The following is a 20,102-nucleotide window of genomic DNA, read 5'->3' as shown; positions in this document are numbered from 1 at the left end:
CGAACGGACCCCCCCCCCATGGTTTTTCGCGAATAACTCGCGTAAAAAGCGGCCCATCGCGACGAAACTTTCAGTACCCTCGCGTTAATCAATTTTACACCTACCCTGAAAATTTCATGACCCTGACCCCAATGACCTTTGACCTGCGACCTACTTTTCGAGACCATGTTTGGCCGGAATCGAATCGAATTGCTTAAAAACCGCTTCACATACGTAATGAGCGTATGTAGTGACGAGCTGTGCCCGATCGCGTAGTGTACATATGCTATGTTTGTTTGTTTATGTTTGTTGTCATATGTTTGTATCGTGTATATATTCTCTGTACCTAATGTGTCCGCCACTGCGCGTGTGGACCTCCAGGAACTGTGCGCCGTTCTACATGATAGCGCATGCGCACTATTCGTTACCACTTGGTACTGTTAGTACAATGGTCGCCCAATTGTGTGCAAATACATTCGACTTCTAACCGGAGCAGGACTTTGAAGAAGAGAGGCGAAGGAAGACGGAGGAGGCTAAAGGCTGACGAAGGAGAGACACACGCACAACCGACCTTCAAGGTCGCACCGAGCTACGGTCGAGCGAGGTGGGCAACACGCCCTTAAAGACGCCTCTGATTGTAGCCACGCCGGTACCCCTGGTCGGACCCGGTATACTGACACGGACCTTGCCACTGGCTCTGGCTCAGGCTGTCTTAGCGGACACGCCTGCCAGTCCAGACGCTCTCCTAAGAGCGAGTGCTCGGCTACCGCCAGTCTGCCGGGCCCAACAGCGTTCTGCTGACACCCGCCGATACCGCTCGCCGCACCGCAAGTGCCGCAGCGATTCGGGCGCTCCAGGCGAGCGTAACGGGAGTCACACCAGTCCGCGCCGCCAGGCTCTGCCCGCTGCTGTATTCACGGACGGCCCTTCTTTAGATTGCTGACACAGATTCAGTAGATTGCACAGATCAGCAGGCCGTCCGTAGAATTACAGCTGGTGACCCCGACGTGATACTCCAACCCAGTCATGCCTGACGCCACGGAGTTGGACAACGCAGCACCGCAGGGCGCCCCTCTCGCGACTGTGTCCAACGGGCCTCCAGCTGAGACCGCTCAACGGCCGCTAGCTTCGTTCCGCCTGCCGCCATACACGCCAGAAGAGCCCGATCTATGGCTCCTACAGGTCGAATGCGCGTTCGACATCAGCGGCGTAAGCTCCGACGAGCTCCGGTACAAACTTCTAGTCGCCAACCTGCCAGCGACTATCGCCGTCCAGGTCAAGGACGTGATAAGGACATCAAGGTCATTCACCGCCCTGTGCGACGCGCTGAAGTCTCGTCTTGCGCAATCCCGGGCCGACAGGCTGCAGTCGCTACTCAGCCGACAGCAGCTCGGCGACCAAAAGCCGACGGCGCTCCTCCGTTCCATGAGGAACGAGCTGGCCGCCGCCGGGGACGCTCCCGTGGACACGGAGCTGTTCCGGACACTCTTCAAACAACGTCTGCCGCAGCCCGTCCGCGCTGCCCTGGCCCTACTGCCGGCCGACAGCGCACTGGACGCGCTGGCAGAAGCGGCAGACCGATACCTGGACGCCAGCGGACCGGACCCGAGGGTAGCGGTCGTCACCGCCCTGCCGCCGCAGCCTGCGACACCGGCACCGGCTCAACCTTCAGCCGGACTAGAGGCCGTCGTAGCGACATTAGTCGCCAAGATGGACAGCCTCCAGGCCAGCCACCGAGGCCTCGAGGCCAGCAACCGGCGCCTACAAGACGCGCTCCGACGGGATCGGGGCCGGAGCCAATCCCGCCGACGACGGGCGCCTAGCTCATCACGGCCGCCGACACCAGCGCGCTCTCCGACGCCGACGAACGAAGACGACCTCTGCTGGTACCATCAGCGGTTCGGCAGCAGGGCACGCCGCTGCGAATCGCCATGCAGTTGGGCGGAAAACTAGGCGGCCCCGCGCTCTTGGCGCAATGCGCGGGCGCACTTCCCACCGCCGCGCCGCTCCTCTTCGTGCGGGACACGAAGACCAATCATCAATTTCTGATTGACACCGGAGCGCAGGTCAGCGTGCTGCCACGCCGCTGCCTACCCAAGAAGTCCACGCTGACCCCTGCTCCTGCCGGCCAGCAGCTCGTCGCGGCAAATGGCTCGCCAATCGCCGTCTACGGCACCTGTCTGCTGGACGTCACGTTAAGCCGCCATCACAGCCTGAAGCACCGATTTTTTATCACCGATGTCACCACACCGATCCTGGGCACCGACTTCTTGGCCGCACACCAGCTCGTCGTCGACGTCGCCAGCCAACGCCTCCTGCGAGACGGCACCGTGTGCGCCAGCGCCCAGCGGTCACGACTGTGCTCCATCGGCGTGCGCCTCATCCACGAGCAGGCTGCTGCTCGCTATGCCGCCGTCTTCGCCCGATACCCGGACGTAACATCGCCAGCGCCCGGCCCGGCACCAGTCAAGCACAGTGTGACACACCATATCGTCACCACCGGGCCGCCAGTGCACCAGCGGCCACGGCGACTGCGACCAGACCGGACACACATCGCCAAAACAGAATTCGACAAGATGCTACGGCAGGGCACCATCCGCCCGTCCAGCAGCAGCTGGGCCTCGCCTCTCCACATGGCGCCCAAGAAGTCTCCCGGCGAGTGGCGCCCCTGTGGGGACTACAGGGCGCTGAACGCCCGCACTCTGCCGGACCGGTACCCGCTTCCCTACCTGCGAGACTTCTCGGCTGACCTACACGGGTGTGCCGTCTTCAGCACGATCGACTTGGTGAAGGCGTTTCACCAGATACCCGTGGAACCTGCCGACGTCGCCAAGACCGCCATAACTACACCGTTCGGCCTCTACGAATGCGTCCGGATGCCATTCGGCCTCAGGAACGCTGGACAGACCTTCCAGCGTTTCATGGATGAGGTCCTCCGCGGCATACCGGGCTGCTTCGTTTACCTCGACGACATCCTGCTTGCCAGCCCGACTGCCGAACACCACCTGCAGCTCCTGGACCACGTACTTCAGCGCCTCAACACCTACGGCGTCGTCGTCAACAGGCACAAGTGCGTCCTGGGTCAGCAGCAGGTGGTGTTCCTCGGCCACTCGGTGGACGCCGACGGCGTCCGCCCGCTGCCTGGACGAGTCGAGGCCATCAGGAACTTCCCAGAGCCGACCACGCAGTCCCAGCTGCGGAGGTTCCTGGGGATGGTTGCGTACTATCACCGCTTCGTCCACCGGGCCGCCGAACTCTTGCAGCCCCTGCACGCCCTGCTCACTAACAAGGGCAAGAACTCCAAAGCGCCCGTCGCGTGGACGGACGCGACACGCCAGCGCTTCCGAGACATCAAGGATGCCCTGGCCGCGGCGACGCACCTCGCGCACCAGGTCCCGGACGCGCCGCTCGCCCTCTTCGTCGACGCCTCAGACTGCGGAGTGGGCGCCGTCCTCCAACAGCACGTAGCTGGCGAGTGGCAGCCGCTAAGCTTCTTCTCCAAGACGCTTCAACCTGCAGAGAAGAAGTACAGCACGTTCGGGCGCGAGCTGCTCGCCATCTACCTGGCCGTCCGACATTTCAAGCACTCTATCGAAGGCCGGTCGGCAATTGTCTTTACGGACCACCGCCCGCTGGTAACGGCCGTCGGCTCGTCGTCCGACCGCTACTCACCGCGAGAGGTCCGCCACCTGGACTATATCGGCCAGTTCGTGTCGGACATCCGCCATGTGCCCGGCAAAGACAACGTGGTCGCCGACACGCTGTCGCGCACGGTCTCGATGGTGGCCCAGCCGCGCCCCCCGCTCGCCGACTTCACTGCCATCGCCAAGGCCCAGTCCGAAGACGGCTCGCTGGAAGACCTCGAGGCCTCAGACACCTCACTGCGCCTGCGCCACATCCCGGTCGGCGATGGACTCCGTCTGCTCTGCGACGAGTCCACCGGATCGCCTCGGCCGGTCCTCCCAGAGGCGCTGCGCCGGCCCTTCGCCAAGGCTCTGCACGACCTGTCGCACCCTGGCGTCGAGGCCACCGTCAAGCTCGTCTCCAAGCGGTTCGTCTGGCCCGGTATGGATCGCGACGTGCGCCGCTGGACCCGAACCTGCCTCGCCTGCCAGCGCTGCAAGATCGGTCGGCACACCAAGTCCGACGTCGGCACCTTCCAGCCGCCTCAGCAACGCTTCGACCACGTCCATGTAGACCTCGTCGGCCCGATGCCTCCATCAAGAGGCCACTCGTACCTTCTGACGTGCGTCGACCGGTTCACTCGGTGGCCAGAAGCCATCCCGCTGCCAGACATTCGCACCACCACGGTGGCTCGAGCCTTCCTCGAGCACTGGATCGCCAGGTTCGGTGTTCCATCCATCATCACCACCGACCGCGGCGCTCAGTTCGAGTCTGCCCTCTGGTCGGAGCTTCAGCGGTTCCTCGGCTGCCAGCGGACTCGGACAACCAGCTACCACCCGGCCTGCAACGGCATGGTCGAGCGGTTCCACCGTCAGCTGAAGGCCAGCCTCCGTGCCCACCAAGCTGCCTCGTGGACAGACGTGCTGCCGCTGGTCATGCTGGGCATCCGCGCCACCATCAAGACCGACCTGCAGGCGTCCCCAGCGGAACTGGTATACGGCTCTCCACTGCGACTCCCAGCCGAGTTCTTCGACAACAGCCGCACAGCAGACGCATCACCAGCCTCCTTCGTCAAGGACCTGCGACGCGCCATGGCTCAGCTTCGACCCACTCTGCCACGGACAACCAAGCGCGCCACGTACGTCCCGGAGGCGCTGAAGACGGCAAAGTACGTTTTCGTTCGGCGGGACGACCACCGTTACCCTCTGGACGCACCGTACGACGGCCCGTTCCCAGTCATCAACAGGACAGACAAGACCATCACCATCCAACGGCGACAGCGACGCGACGTCATCACCATCGACCGTTGCAAGCCCGCCTTCATGGACGAGGTGCCGGATCAACATCAGGAGCAGCCACAGCGCGCACCTGACGTGCAGTCATCGGCCGCCCAGACAGGCGGCCCGGAGCTCCTGCTCTATGACGACACGCCGGCGGCCGCACGTCCTGCACCGCCAGCAGCGCCAACACCACGCCCGGCGCCAACGGAAGCACCAACAACACGACCGACAACACCGCGACCAGCAGCGCCATCGCGGCCAGCATCGACCACGGACACCACCACGCCAGCACAGCCCAGATCGATTCTCCGCACTCGCTCCGGACGCGAGTCACGACCACCGGATCGATTTCGACACGTCACCTTCATCGGCGACGCGTCTAGGGAGGGGGCAGTGTAGTGACGAGCTGTGCCCGATCGCGTAGTGTACATATGCTATGTTTGTTTGTTTATGTTTGTTGTCATATGTTTGTATCGTGTATATATTCTCTGTACCTAATGTGTCCGCCACTGCGCGTGTGGACCTCCAGGAACTGTGCGCCGTTCTACATGATAGCGCATGCGCACTATTCGTTACCACTTGGTACTGTTAGTACAATGGTCGCCCAATTGTGTGCAAATACATTCGACTTCTAACCGGAGCAGGACTTTGAAGAAGAGAGGCGAAGGAAGACGGAGGAGGCTAAAGGCTGACGAAGGAGAGACACACGCACAACCGACCTTCAAGGTCGCACCGAGCTACGGTCGAGCGAGGTGGGCAACACGCCCTTAAAGACGCCTCTGATTGTAGCCACGCCGGTACCCCTGGTCGGACCCGGTATACTGACACGGACCTTGCCACTGGCTCTGGCTCAGGCTGTCTTAGCGGACACGCCTGCCAGTCCAGACGCTCTCCTAAGAGCGAGTGCTCGGCTACCGCCAGTCTGCCGGGCCCAACAGCGTTCTGCTGACACCCGCCGATACCGCTCGCCGCACCGCAAGTGCCGCAGCGATTCGGGCGCTCCAGGCGAGCGTAACGGGAGTCACACCAGTCCGCGCCGCCAGGCTCTGCCCGCTGCTGTATTCACGGACGGCCCTTCTTTAGATTGCTGACACAGATTCAGTAGATTGCACAGATCAGCAGGCCGTCCGTAGAATTACACGTAACGCGTAAGCGCGATGAGCATATAAGTGAATAGGGCTTTACCGTTTACGCTCCGTATGTGAAGCGGTCTTTAGGCGAAAAATACCGGCAGGCGGGTATTTTTCTGTCGGTAAAACTGGCCTCTGGACCCATAATGATCATTGGCTTATGAGCTTTTTCTGGAGATCATCTTGAGCCATAAAATCTCACTTCCAGAAGTTATAGCGGGTCCCGATTTTCTCGACATTTGACCTCCTGAATGAGACGAAATGACCAAGGACCTTAAAGATGGGCAGCAGCGGCTTCCTATAGTCCCGAGTAATACGCTCGTTTTTTATGCACAGCTCCGAGTCCGAGAGGCCGCGGGGGTCCGATCGACTCCTCCCCCTTACGTTAGCGGCTGAGGAAACGCCAACAGACGGGCGACGGTTAAAAATTGCAGGTGCTTTTGTACGACTGTACGGAGCCGCGGTGAGATGGTGAGGCGCGCAGCTACGTGAAAATTGGTATCTAATCAATGTGTGCTTTGCCTTTGACCTGGGCTAATCTTGGGATGCAACAGTCACGATGGTTTCATCAATGGAGCCACAAACTCTAAAAAGATAGGTTTTCTCATAATCCCTCATTACCCCCACCAAAAGGGCTCCATTACCCCCAAAGGGGGCATGCCCCACCATTTGCCGACCCCTGTTCTAACAGGCCCCGATTTTCCGACTTTTGGGTCATTGACCTGACCTGCAAGGTCAACCAATGACCTAGGACCTTAAAATTAGGTATCATCGGCTTCCTCTCGTCACGGGCAACACGCTCGTTTTTTCCGCAAAGCTCTAGCTCGATCAGGGGCGAAACGGCAAGGGGGGGTCCAACGGACCCCCCCCCCCCCCTTATACGTTCGCGGCTGGAAAAACACCAATACGGGCGAGGGTTAAAGCAACATTATCTATAAAATGTTTATCTCGAAATTTTGATATCGGTGACCTAAGGTCAGGTCAATTTTGCGGCCTCTCCATTATAAGTCAATGGGAGAAAATTGAAAAGCGCCTGTTTTGCACGAACGCTATTCTAGACACTCTCAAACATCGAGATGTAGATAGAATTGACACACTGAACCGGAAAATGGCAACTGTGACCCCCCGTTATATCCCCGAGGTCATCTCAGGTCACGAACAGTATCTAACAGTTTTTCGCTAATAACTTCTGATAGAGGCGTGCTAGAGCGCTGAAAACGCCTTAGATGTGTTCGGCTCGACGTTGCGGATCGACTGATAAGCAACATGAACTTTTCCGGTCAGGTCATGACTATCACCTGAGGTCAAATTTTCAAGTTGACCTTTCAAGGTCAACTTATAGTTCATTTGACGCGTCTCGACGAGAGGAACACGATGCTGGCAAAAGTAATGTCATGGCTCTTTTGAGTCAAAAGTTATCGCCGAAAAACCGATTTACGTAAAAACGGCTATTGTTGGAGTTTTTGCCCTCTGGAGGCTAAACCGTTGACCTGAGGTCAAATCATAGAACATTATTCAGAAAGGTCTGTAAAAGGGCTATCGAATGCGCTTTTCCGCGGCGCTCTAGCTCTATTGGTTCCCGAGATAGCCGTTGGCAGTTTCCAAGTTGTTGAATTAGTCAACATTTTACATTTGGTGACCTCTGGTGACCTGACCTTTGACCTGACCCAAAAAATGACCGAGGTGTTTTCGTCCTTATTTTGGACGTTCTTTCGATTGCCGCTTACCGCATGTCGCTACGTGGCCCAGGAGCCGAGTTAGAAGGGGGGTGTTCAGACACCCCCTGGCCCGGCGCGGAATCTCAGAGCACCGCCCCGGCGCGGGTTAAATTAAAAGCGTTTAAATTATTTCGAGTTTCGATGTAAAGCCCTTGATAGCAAAGTACAAAGCCGATGAAGCCGATCTCATAATTTTCAATCGCAACAAGCCATTTCAAAGCACTAATCAAACACAATCCGGATTGGATTGCAAAAATTGGAAGTATGATGCAATCCAATCCGCAATCAAATCCTGTTTTTTGGAATGGATTACAAATCCAGGTGCAATCCACCAAAAAGGAATGCAATCAGGATTTTGCAATCCTGCAATCACAATCCTACCGATGCCTGGTCCTGGTGAAATTCACCAATGCTGAGAAGGGATCGCTCAGGGACCTCATCTTTCGGTCAAAAAATAAATTAAGAGGTCAAAGAATATACATAAATGAGTTGTTCACGCCACTGAGACAGGAGCTGTTCAATCAGCTGCTGCAAAAACGAAAACAAGGTCTTATAGCCTCTGTACAATCTCGAGGCGGTGAGATTTTGTATGTCGTCAGCAGAGGTGAGAGACTCAGTCGAGTTAGAAGCCAAGAAGAATTGGATCGTCTCAGCAGGCTTCTCTCGGGACAGGATGCTGATGCTCCCCCGCTCCCCCCGTCGGTGGTGCCTGGCGCCGCCCATGCGACCGGAGACTGCCAGACGGCCGCTGACCGGGCGGTGCCGGGTGCTGGTGGGAGCGGGGCGGCGCGGGCCGGTGGTGGACCGGCGCCGGCTGAGAATACCAACCGACCCGCTCACCTGAGTACGCCCTTGCCTCAAAGCTCGCGACCGGGCCCTCAGGGGCCCCAGCAGCGTGGCGGCGCCGGGGAGCTGGACAACGGCGGGCCGAGTGAGACGTCTACTGCGGCGGGGACGGCTGTCCTATATTCGCGGCCTGTACTGGCTGACCGAGTCTCTGAGCTGGTGCCGCCTATGGACTGTCAACCTGGCTCGATTTCCGTGGCTGACCTCCCAGGCGGAGGTGGTGGAGCTCGGCCGGAGCTCAGAGAGAGTGGAGAGTCGGCAACGCCCTCGTCAGACCGGCCTCGGGTAGAGGGTGAGGGGAGGGCTCGCGGGATGCAGAGCGTGGGTGAGCGCGCCCGGCGACCGTCCAGCGTTCCGGCAGGTCGCTCGCGGGATGGGGTGGGGCGGGGTGGAGCGAGTTGTGAGCGCCATCTCTCGCCGACTCCGGCAATTCGGGGTGCGGGTGCTCCGCCGGGGAGGGCGATTCATATGACGGAGCGTGGGAGTGGGAGGACGGCGGCGTACGCCCGGGGAAGAGGGGGTGGCAATGGTAGAGGTGCACGTGATATTCGCTCCTACTGGAGCTGAGCCGAAGGTCGATCAAAGCAATGCCGTTTAGACTAAGTTTTAAAGTGTCTGTGTTTAGGGGTTTGCTTGTTCGGAAATATTGTACACACATTTTCCTTTATTGTTTTCTTCTATGTAGATACTGCTACTTTACGAGCTGCTACCGTTTATCATGCAGAGATGCCAAACTTTCCAGCTCAAAACATTGGCCAAAGAGAACGAGAGAGAGAAAATACTATCCTAAATGGATGAACTAAGAATCATTTCGTTGAACTGTAGGGGATTGAAGGACTATAAGAAAAGAAAAGATGTTTTCAGCCATTTACGGAGTCAAAAAGTTAACATAGCAATGCTTCAGGACATACACTGTACTGAAATTGGAATCCCTTTTTTCAAAAGCTGTTGGGGAAACGAAGTCATTGTAGCACCTTACACAAACAATGCGCGAGGTGTGGCCATCTTAGTCAATAGTGTGGATGTCAGCTTCAGTAGCACTTCTTAAGATACAAACGGCAACTTCATTGTCACCAGAGCCAAGATAGACAACTGCTGGGATTTCTGTTTAGTAAACATATATGGACCAAACAACGATGATCCGGATTTCTATAGATCAGTGGTTACGCGCATCAATGACTGCATTGCAGACGAAAATGTTCCCCTAATAATTGGTGGGGACTTCAATTTAACGCTTGTTCAGAACCAGGATAATTTCAACTATCGACGACATAACAACACGAGAGCGAGATAATGTGTTAAGAAGATTATGTCTGAGAAAGATCTCATTGATAGTTACAGAATGAAAAAACCCGATGCTAAACGTTTCACATGGAGAGTTAACGGTCCACCAGTTAAACAAGCAAGGCTAGATATGTTTCTTATTAGTAAAAGTCTGGAGGGGTACATTACGAAAACTGATATTTTACCAGGGTATCGATCTGACCACTCGATAGTAACGCTAGATATGAATTTAACGCAACAAACTAAAGGAAGGGGCCTGTTTAAATTTAATGCTTCCCTCTTAAATGATAAAAGGTACGTCAAAGTTGTAAAGAAGGCTATACTTGGGGTAGTTCGTGTATATGCACTCCCAGTTTACGAACCGAAGTATGTAGACTAGACTTAAATCCATCGACAGTGCAAATGTCGATAGACCCTTCCCTTTTCTTTGAAGTTTTGCTTCTTACTATACGTAGGGAAACGGTTTCTTTCGGAATCAATAAAAGGAGAACCGAGCGGAAAAGAGAGGAAGAATTACAAGCCTCCATTGTAATAAGTGAGAGAGAAGTGGATCTCTTTGGAGATCCCGAGAAAATGGAGGAATTGCAGGAACAAAAAAAAGGAATTGGAACATCTAAGGGAGCGCAGACTCAAGGGAAGCGTTATTAGATCGAGAGCAATTTGGAGGCAACTCTCTGAGAAGCCGTCAAAGTATTTCTTAACGCTAGAGAAAAGGAGATTTGACAGCAAGAGGATTGCGTATTTAAAAACCAGGGGCGGTATTAAAGAATCTCAAACAGAAATCTTAACAGCCTTCAAAGAATTTTTCCAGAGCAAGTTTAGCAATAAAGATGTTATATTAGACGAGGATGAGTGCAGCGAGTATTTAAATGAGAAACTAGAAATATAGGGCCGGAAGAGAAATGTGAGTTGCAAAAGCCAATCACTGTCGAAGAGTTAGGGAAGACGCTCATGCGTATGAAAAATGGAACTTCCCCCGGTAGTGACGGTTTCACAGTAGAATTCTACAAATTTTTCTGGGCTGATTTGAAGTCATTCAAGCAGGGGTGGCGTTTAAAGCCAACCACGGCACGGCGACAGGAGCGGCAGCTCAGGGCTCTGTTCAGGGAGGCGTCGGACTCAAAGAGTCCCTCTGATATACTGCGGAACCACCTCGACGACGTGGAGCGACTTCTCCTCAAGAAAGTCCCCCACCAAACTTCTTCGGTGAAATCGGCAGTCATCGCCCTTTTGGAATTCGAAAGGTTCGCCAGCGTACGTGAGCCAGAGCACGCTGTGCAGTGGGATGCCGCCCGACGGCGCTTACAGACTTGGAAGCGCGATGCATCGTCTCTGGACCTACATAGAGAGGCGCAACTCCAAGATAAACTCGGAGAAGACGGTTACCTGCCCATCCGAGAACAGCTGAATGAGCTACGGAAACTAGTTGAAGCCGAGCTCCCAAAGATGTGCGCGGTGGCTTCCGACATTCGGCGGACGGACGCCGTAAAGATGAGACGGCTTCTAACTTCTGCGATCCTCCTTCAGAACTTCCAGAGGTCTGGGGTTATCAAAAATGCAAGACTGGACGAGTATGCTAAAATGAAGAACGAAGTTCTGCGAGTGAAGGACCACAAGAGTAACGCAACGTACGGATCCGCGAACTTGGTCGTTCGCGGTCTGGTGAAACATCTCGAGGTGTACGTCGAACACTTCAGGTCGTTCCTGGTAACAGAAGATAAGGTGGCCCTGCTGTTCCCCTCATCGGACCCGGCGGACGACATCGCCGAAGTCTGCCGTGGATTCCAGGTAAAAGTTCAAGTTCAAGTTCGGTGTATTGAGGACATTTCCACATAGTGGCTTAATATTTAGTCCGAGTCAGAGTACATAGATAAAAACATGACACAGTCAATATCACAGTAAATCACAATCGAGAGATAGGTATATAAAAACACGGTCCAAAGTCGGACAAACCAGACCCTCGACTAGTTCGACAGCCGGCGCAGAAACTCGGCGCGGGTTGCAGAGCCGGTGACAGCCGGCGACAGGCGGTTCCACGCCGCGGCCGCTCGGTAAGAAAACGCGCGGCGCGACGCGGACAGGCGGTATGGAGGCAGCTCGAGAGCGCCCGCCTCAGTCGACCGGGTGCTGCGCCGGGAAACCGCTGTACGAGGGACGAACAGGGAGCGGATCGCCGCGGGAGCGTGCGGGTCCCTCAGCGCCCTGTAGACGCCGAGGCAGTCACGGCGCTCAACCAGCTCGCGCACGTCACACCAGCCCAGCGCAGCTAGGATCGGCGATGTATGGTCATGCCTGCGCACGCCAGAGACAACCCTCGCACCAAAATTCATCGCCTTCTGCACACGGTGAAGGTGGCATGCAGCGGCGCCACCCCAGACAGAGAGGCAGTACAGGATGTGAGGAAAGGTATGACACTGGATAAGGAGCTTAAGGATGTCGGGACTAAGATGATGGCGAATTTTATACAGACATATAAGGATGGAATTGCACTTTTTGACAACGTTGGAGATGTGCTTTTCCCAGGATAAGGTGGGGTCTAGGGTCACTCCCAGCATCTTCACGAATGGCGAGGGTGTTAGTAAGTAGTCTGGCAGGTTAAGGTGGAAGGATGAGGTTTTCTCAAGGTTTTGGGCAGTGCCGACAAGGAGCAGAGTGGTCTTGGATGGGTTCATTTTTAAGGAGTTGGATGTGAAGTAGGAGAGGACAGCACGGAGGGTATCCTCCTGTCGGGATTTAAGGATGGATAGATCTTTAGGACGGGCCGAGTCAAGTAATTGGGTGTCGTCGGCGTAGGAGATGAGGCGACCGTGAGGAAGATAGGATGGAAGGTCAATTATTTGTTATCATGTATCAAACTGTTGTGCATCTATGCTTGAGACGTACCGTTACAACTTTTCCTCGTGGCGGTTTACTTTTTGGTAGACATGTTTGAAACGTATTGTCTTGTGTTCTAATGCATTTAAAAAGCAGGCTGATGAAGGAGGCAGCAGCCCCCGAAAGCTACCGATCATATACATATTACTGGTGTCGAATAATTCGTTTCTGAATATTTACCATGTCCCAGTACAACAATTCCATATTCAAAATTATCAGTCATGTAGAAACTTACTTTCTATGTGTTTTGTGAAGGTCAGGCATTGGATCTGATGGATGCTTTCCCCCACCCAAACATGTCCGTGCATATATCAGATTTGGTAATTGCATGTTACTTTCACAGTAACCGATTGGCTGAGGATGTCAAGATAACTGGTCGATGAGCCACTGAACGATGACTTAGCTGAATACAAAGGAAGATTTTAAGCATGAATTTTGCTGATTCAATTACGGGCAAATCACAGTTAAATGGCCACATTTGTTTTTGTTTCGTTGGGTTAGCCCCTTCCGGTCTGACAAGGCCATTTCAGAGCCAGAAGGATGATAGGAATAAGGGGGAGACATTGGTCTGGGCAGGAACCCTAGAGAGTCACCGGGACTGAGCCTATCCCCAAGGTCAGGCCGATCAGCCCCCCCCCCCCCCCAAGTACTCGCTGCACCCGGCCACAGGTGCGCTCCCTCGGGGGCAGCAGTGTCGCTCCAAGGGAGCAAGCAGCCCGCATGAGATAAAGGTGCCTGGAAGCATGCTTTAACATGCTTCCAGGTTGAATTTAAATGAGGGCAGGCGGCCAACCACACGTATAGTGATTCATATCAACGATAAATATAACGCAAATAGTGAATAATCGTGAGCTCCCTACATTATTTTAGTGGTTTTCTGATGAAGAATCAGACGTCAATGACGTCAGACAGCCTGACAAATGACCACACATCTGACTGGAATCACAGGTCAGGTAGGCTAACTTTCAGCTATCCAGCACACGCGCATTCCGAGCAATCGGAAAACGGTTTCAAGAGGTGGCACGAACCCCGTACCTTGGACGGCGAGGGCTAAGGAGGCTGTCCAGAGTCGGAGTCGGAGTCACGGAGAATCCACCGACTCCGCGGCGCTGGGCGGAGTGTCGTGACACCGGTCTACACTGGAGGACGCCTGCAGCGTCGCTGGACCGAGCTGTCAGCCGGGGCCCACCATGTGCTTGATGGTGCTGCCATCTAGCGGCGGAATGAACAGGTCAGCTGTGACCAGAGGGCGCCTCGGTCGGGTTACAGCGCTGATATAGCGATCCGACACGCAGGACAGAGCAGAGGGAACATCTGACATCAGGAATGCGATTGATCAATGACTGTAAAACAGTACACCCAGGTGAATATATACGGCCGAGCATGACAAATGGCTCCAGATCAGAATAGGTCTCGATACAACATTACGGAAGAAAATGGCACTTGTGACTTCCACAGCGATAATCAAACCTCCGCTTCTATCCCCAACTCCTTACCTTTGCTAGCTTGGCCTTGTGGTGGCGGGATCACCGTCTGGCAGGGCAGCGGCTGAAGGCCCCTCTCCGACTCTACCCGGCGCCACACCAGCACTCCACCACTGTGACGGAAGGCAGCACGGTTGGAGCGGTAGCACGCGGTTGGAAAGGCAACACAGAGGGCTGAACGGACGGGCGCCTTGCTGAGGTCGTCCAGACGGTAGCGCGTGCTGTAGTAGCGTCACTGAGACTTGTATCATCAGAGGTAATATCAGAGGTGGTACATTACCTCCACAAAATTGAATGTCCAAAACTGACAAAAAATGAGGCTGAATTACTAGATAAAGATATAACGGTCGAAGAATTAGGGGAAACGCTGAAAAAAAAAAAACTTGAAAATAATAGAAGTCCTGGCTCTGATGGATTTCCGTATGAATTTTACAAAGTATTTTGGGGAGAAATAAAGTACTTTGTTTACAAATCGCTAAGATATGGATTATCTAAAGGATCTCTTTCAGTCAGTCAACGGGAAGGCCTAATTACTTTAGTTCCAAAACCATCAAAACCACGAAATTTAATTAGCAGTTGGCGTCCGATTACGCTCCTAAACTCAACGTACAAGATTCTCTCCGCAACCATAGCAGACCGCCTCAAACAAGTTCTAAATTCTATTATTCATGAGGATCAAGTGGCGTTCTTAAAGAAACGATGTATTGGTGAGAACACCCGAGTTGTATATGATGTATTATGGGAAAGCCAGAAAAACAATCAGGATGGCATGCTTTTGTCTGTAGACTTCAAGTCCGCTTTTGACGTAATGAGCTGGAAGTTCTTGGAATTATGTTTGTTAAAGTTTAACTTTAGTTCTACTTTTATCAAAATTTTCCAATGTCTGCACAAAGATAACATATCGCGCATAACTTACAATGGACACGCTTCAACGCGGCAGATAAATCTTGAAAGAGGTTGTCGACAGGGTGACCCAGTGTCATGCTACTTTTTTATCATAGGCGCTGAGATACTTGCAAATATAATAAGACATAGCAATATGATCAGAGGAATGAAAATACGTAATACAACAGTAAAAATAATTCAATATGCAGACAACACAACATTTTTCCTTGATGGATCTGAAGAAAGTTTGAGGAACGTTTTCAACGAGCTGGGCTGGTTCGCCAAATTCTCAGGTTTAAAGCCAAATGTAACAAAATGTCACGCAATGTGGATTGGAAAAAAGGCACTTAAAGAAAACATTATTTGCCCTGATATTGAATTACGATGGGTAACAAAACTGAGGTTACTCGGTATTGTTTTTAACCCGTTGTGCTCAAATATCACGGAAGAAAATATACAGCTAAAAAAAGACGCGATGTTAAGAATAATCAGAACATGGCAAAGCCGCAACCTAACACTGGTTGGAAAAATTGTCATAGCTAAATCTCTTTTGCTATCACAAATAACTCATATTCTTGCCTCCCTACCAAATCCTTGTCAAAAAACAATGAAGGAAATAAATAACATCTTATTAAACTTTGTGTGGGGCTCGCAAAGAAATCCGATAAAAAGAGCACGCCTTTGTCAAACAGTAACCGAAAACGGTCTTGGAATGATAGACATTGAATCGTTTGTGAATTCACTGAAAATCAAGTGGATAAAAAGGCACATTGCTGGAAACAAAGCTACGTGGCATGCGCTTGTACCAAATAAAATAAATGACGATTTTATTGGGAATTACGGTGTCGTGGCACTGAAAAAAAAAACTTGAATATATCTTAAATCCTTTCTGGAAGGATGTTATAAACGCATGGATATTTTTTCTATGAGGTTCTGCTCAGAAGACAGTCTTCTTTGCTACGAAAATATTTTCAACTCAGACCTAACAAAATTTAAAAAGAAGAGGTATGCAGGATGGGAAAGAAAGGGCGTTAAATTTATTGGGGATTTGTACGAAAATAATAGGCTGATGACATGGCACCAATTTAAAGAAAAGTTTAATATAAACTGTGTCCCATTAGAGTACCAAGGACTCTTGCATAGTTTGCCTGCCCTCTTGAAAAAACAACAGTCACCAGGATGGTACATGCAACCAGCGCTTCCAGCACGTGTTCAGTGCCTATTAACTAATAAAACATTTACGAGATATTTCACAAAAATTGCTGGAAGTGACACCAGAGCACACGAAGACATCGCGAGAATAGAAAGGAAATGGATTTCTGATGTTGGCAATTTTGAAAAGCTATCAGTTTATAATATCGAAAAAGGTGTAAACGCGAGCAAATATAGGTATATCATTCCATTTTAAACTGATTATGCGTATCCTGAAAACTAATGTTTTCTTAAGTATGATTAATGTTCAGGAAAATAACAAATGCACCTTTTGTGAGTCGGAACCAGAGACATTGAAACATTTATTCGTAATGTGTCCAGTACTGGACAGGTTTTGGGATGAGGTTTCCAATTTTATGTCGAGCAACAGGTTAGGTCACCTTTCAAATAAAACTAAACTATTTGGGCACAATGAAATACCAATGATAGCACACTGCGTGACGGTGGCGAAATATGTGATATACGAGGCAAGACGTGCACAGAAGTTGCCTTATTTCATTCATTTCAAGACATGCCTTTCAAGAGATTTTATTTCCGAAGAATATATAGCACGTAAAAATGGACAAACTGAGAAATTCAGGGAAAAATGGAAATCCTTGGACACATGCTTACGCACAGATAACGAAAGAAGAATTACAGCATAGATTAATATTGTATACCCTTTTGTTCTGCGAACGAGGGGATTGCACATTGAACAAAAAAGTAAAATATCACAATAGAAAGTAAAATAATTTACACAAACATGTAAGAGCATATGCAACTCGTATGCAGCATATATATATATATATATATATATATATATATATATATATATATATATATATATATATATATATATATATTCTTGTAGACATGTTTGATTGAAAACGATAGCATACTTAGCTTTTACGTTCTTCTTAGAAAGCTTTTCTTTCCTCCGGATTGTCTTTTTGTGTAATTCTGGGAGATTATGTATAAGGTCCCCAAGACTCATAGATCTGTAAAATTCATGTATGTTTGCACTTTCAATTATACGACGCGTTTCGGAGAAGCGTTCTCCGTCTTCAGGTAAGTACACATAACACACACACCGTCTTGTCACTGTCTAACGATCGCACTGTCTACTTGAATAAAATAAATAAATCATGATTTGTTTCATATCTAATTGTTCTAATTACAGTTTCGCGACGTTCGATGGGCTATCAGGGTAAAAAAAGGACACACTTGAAAAAACAATAAGCTAACCAAATCGTGAAGTCACAGTCATTGGACTTCCGGCGGGAGAAGCACAGGAACTCTGGAATAAGTGCCTACTTGTACTTGAACAAGCACTTATTCATTTAGAGTGATGATGCCCCTATGCTCGAGCTGGTCACACATAATCGGTGAGTATTCCTGTATGTAGGCTGCTTCGAGGATCTTGAGGCGTCTGTGGTTGGACTCACGTTGTAGGATGCTGGTGTTTTCCACCAGCTCAGCCCTTGTGATTTCCGTTCCATGGACGTTCCTCGAGTGTTCGGCGATACCGCTGGTGTGCAGGTGAGTGGTGAGCCGTCGTGAGAGAGTGTTCCGTGTGTGCCCAATGTAACAGGCCGTGTTGCGGAGCTTGCAATCTCCGGTTTTGCATTGATATTTGTACACGACATTTGTTTCTTTGAGCTTGCTCTCTGGTTCTTTGTTGCACATGATCAGGCTGGATGATGTCAGGGACTTGTAGTATATATGCAGCTTAACTTCGTGACCTTCCTTTGGTACCACATTCCTTTTGATTATCTTTTTCAGGACGCGCTCATCTTCAGTGTATGCGTCTGAGAATCGGTTCCTGTAGTACAACTTGTGCACCTTGGTTTTGTCACGTGCTGGTTCTGGCTGGTTTACAGTTGACCCGTCAGATCGCCTGTCTGTGCTGGTGTCTTGGGCAGGTGTCGTTTGTATGTCTGTGCTGGTGTCTGGTTCAGCTCCTTCAAGACCTGCGTCTACAGAAAACCCACCGACATTGGACTCTGTATGAATCCCCGCAGTGCCTGTCCTGAGCGGTACAAGAAGGGGGTGATTCGTACCTACCTGCGCAGAGCACTCACCCACTGCAGCACCTGGGAACTCGTCCACAAGGAAATTCAGTACGTCAAACAGATGCTTGTAAATAATGGTTACACCTGCTCCGAGATAGACAGCGAGATCAAAGCACACCTAGACAAGCACTACAAGACAGCTGAACCAGACACCAGCACAGACATACAAACGACACCTGCCCAAGACACCAGCACAGACAGGCGATCTGACGGGTCAACTGTAAACCAGCCAGAACCAGCACGTGACAAAACCAAGGTGCACAAGTTGTACTACAGGAACCAATTCTCAGACGCATACACTGAAGACGAGCGCGTCCTGAAAAAGATAATCAAAAGGAATGTGGTACCAAAGGAAGGTCACGAAGTTAAGCTGCATATATACTACAAGTCCCTGACATCATCCAGCCTGATCATGTGCAACAAAGAACCAGAGAGCAAGCTCAAAGAAACAAATGTCGTGTACAAATATCAATGCAAAACCGGAGATTGCAAGCTCCGCAACACGGCCTGTTACATTGGGCACACACGGAACACTCTCTCACGACGGCTCACCACTCACCTGCACACCAGCGGTATCGCCGAACACTCGAGGAACGTCCATGGAACGGAAATCACAAGGGCTGAGCTGGTGGAAAACACCAGCATCCTACAACGTGAGTCCAACCCCAGACGCCTCAAGATCCTCGAAGCAGCCTACATACAGGAATACTCACCGATTATGTGTGACCAGCTCGAGCATAGGGGCATCATCACTCTAAATGAATAAGTGCTTGTTCAAGTACAAGTAGGCACTTATTCCAGAGTTCCTGTGCTTCTCACGCCGGAAGTCCAATGACTGTGACTTCACGATTTGGTTAGCTTATTGTTTTTTCAAGTGTGTCCTTTTTTACCCTGATAGCCCATCGAACGTCGCGAAACTGTAATTAGAACAATTAGATATGAAACAAATCATGATTTATTTATTTTATTCAAGTAGACAGTGCGATCGTTAGACAGTGACAAGACGGTGTGTGTGTTATGTGTACTTACCTGAAGACGGAGAACGCTTCTCCGAAACGCGTCGTATAATTGAAAGTGCAAACATACATGAATTTTACAGATCTATGAGTCTTGGGGACCTTATAATCTCCCAGAATTACACAAAAAGACAATCCGGAGGAAAGAAAAGCTTTCTAAGAAGAACGTAAAAGCTAAGTATGCTATCGTTTTCAATCAAACATGTCTACAAGAAAATATACTGCCTGCTTACACGAATATATATATATATATATATATATATATATATATATATATATATATATATATATATATATATATATATATATATATATATATATATATGTATATATGTTTTATGTACATGTATATGCACGCGTGAATATACATGTATATACGTCATATGCGTACATTTGCATTGCTTCATAAGGACATACGTATTCACTATACATGCCCACATAAAATATACCTACGTACTAATATATAAAGTAAAACATAATTCACCAGAATGTAGCTTGGGGACGTCAAAGTTATTATACCCCCTTCCCCCACCCCCAACCACGCGCCGTCGTCTGCCCTTCACGTACGGTTCGTCGCTGCGCTGCGCCGGCCCGGCCGGTGGCTGTTGCCTAATAGAGATGCCACAAATTTGCAATTTCATTACCCGCCCCGCTCCGCAGCTACCCCTTGCCCAACCACAACTACCCGCAAGCTGATTTTGGCTGAGCCGAACCCGCAA

The sequence above is a fragment of the Amphibalanus amphitrite genome, unplaced genomic scaffold (genome assembly GCF_019059575.1).
Source record: "Amphibalanus amphitrite isolate SeventyFive unplaced genomic scaffold, NRLGWU_Aamphi_draft 000779F_arrow, whole genome shotgun sequence".
Classification (NCBI taxonomy): domain Eukaryota; kingdom Metazoa; phylum Arthropoda; class Thecostraca; order Balanomorpha; family Balanidae; genus Amphibalanus; species Amphibalanus amphitrite.
This window is presented reverse-complemented; position numbering follows the sequence as displayed.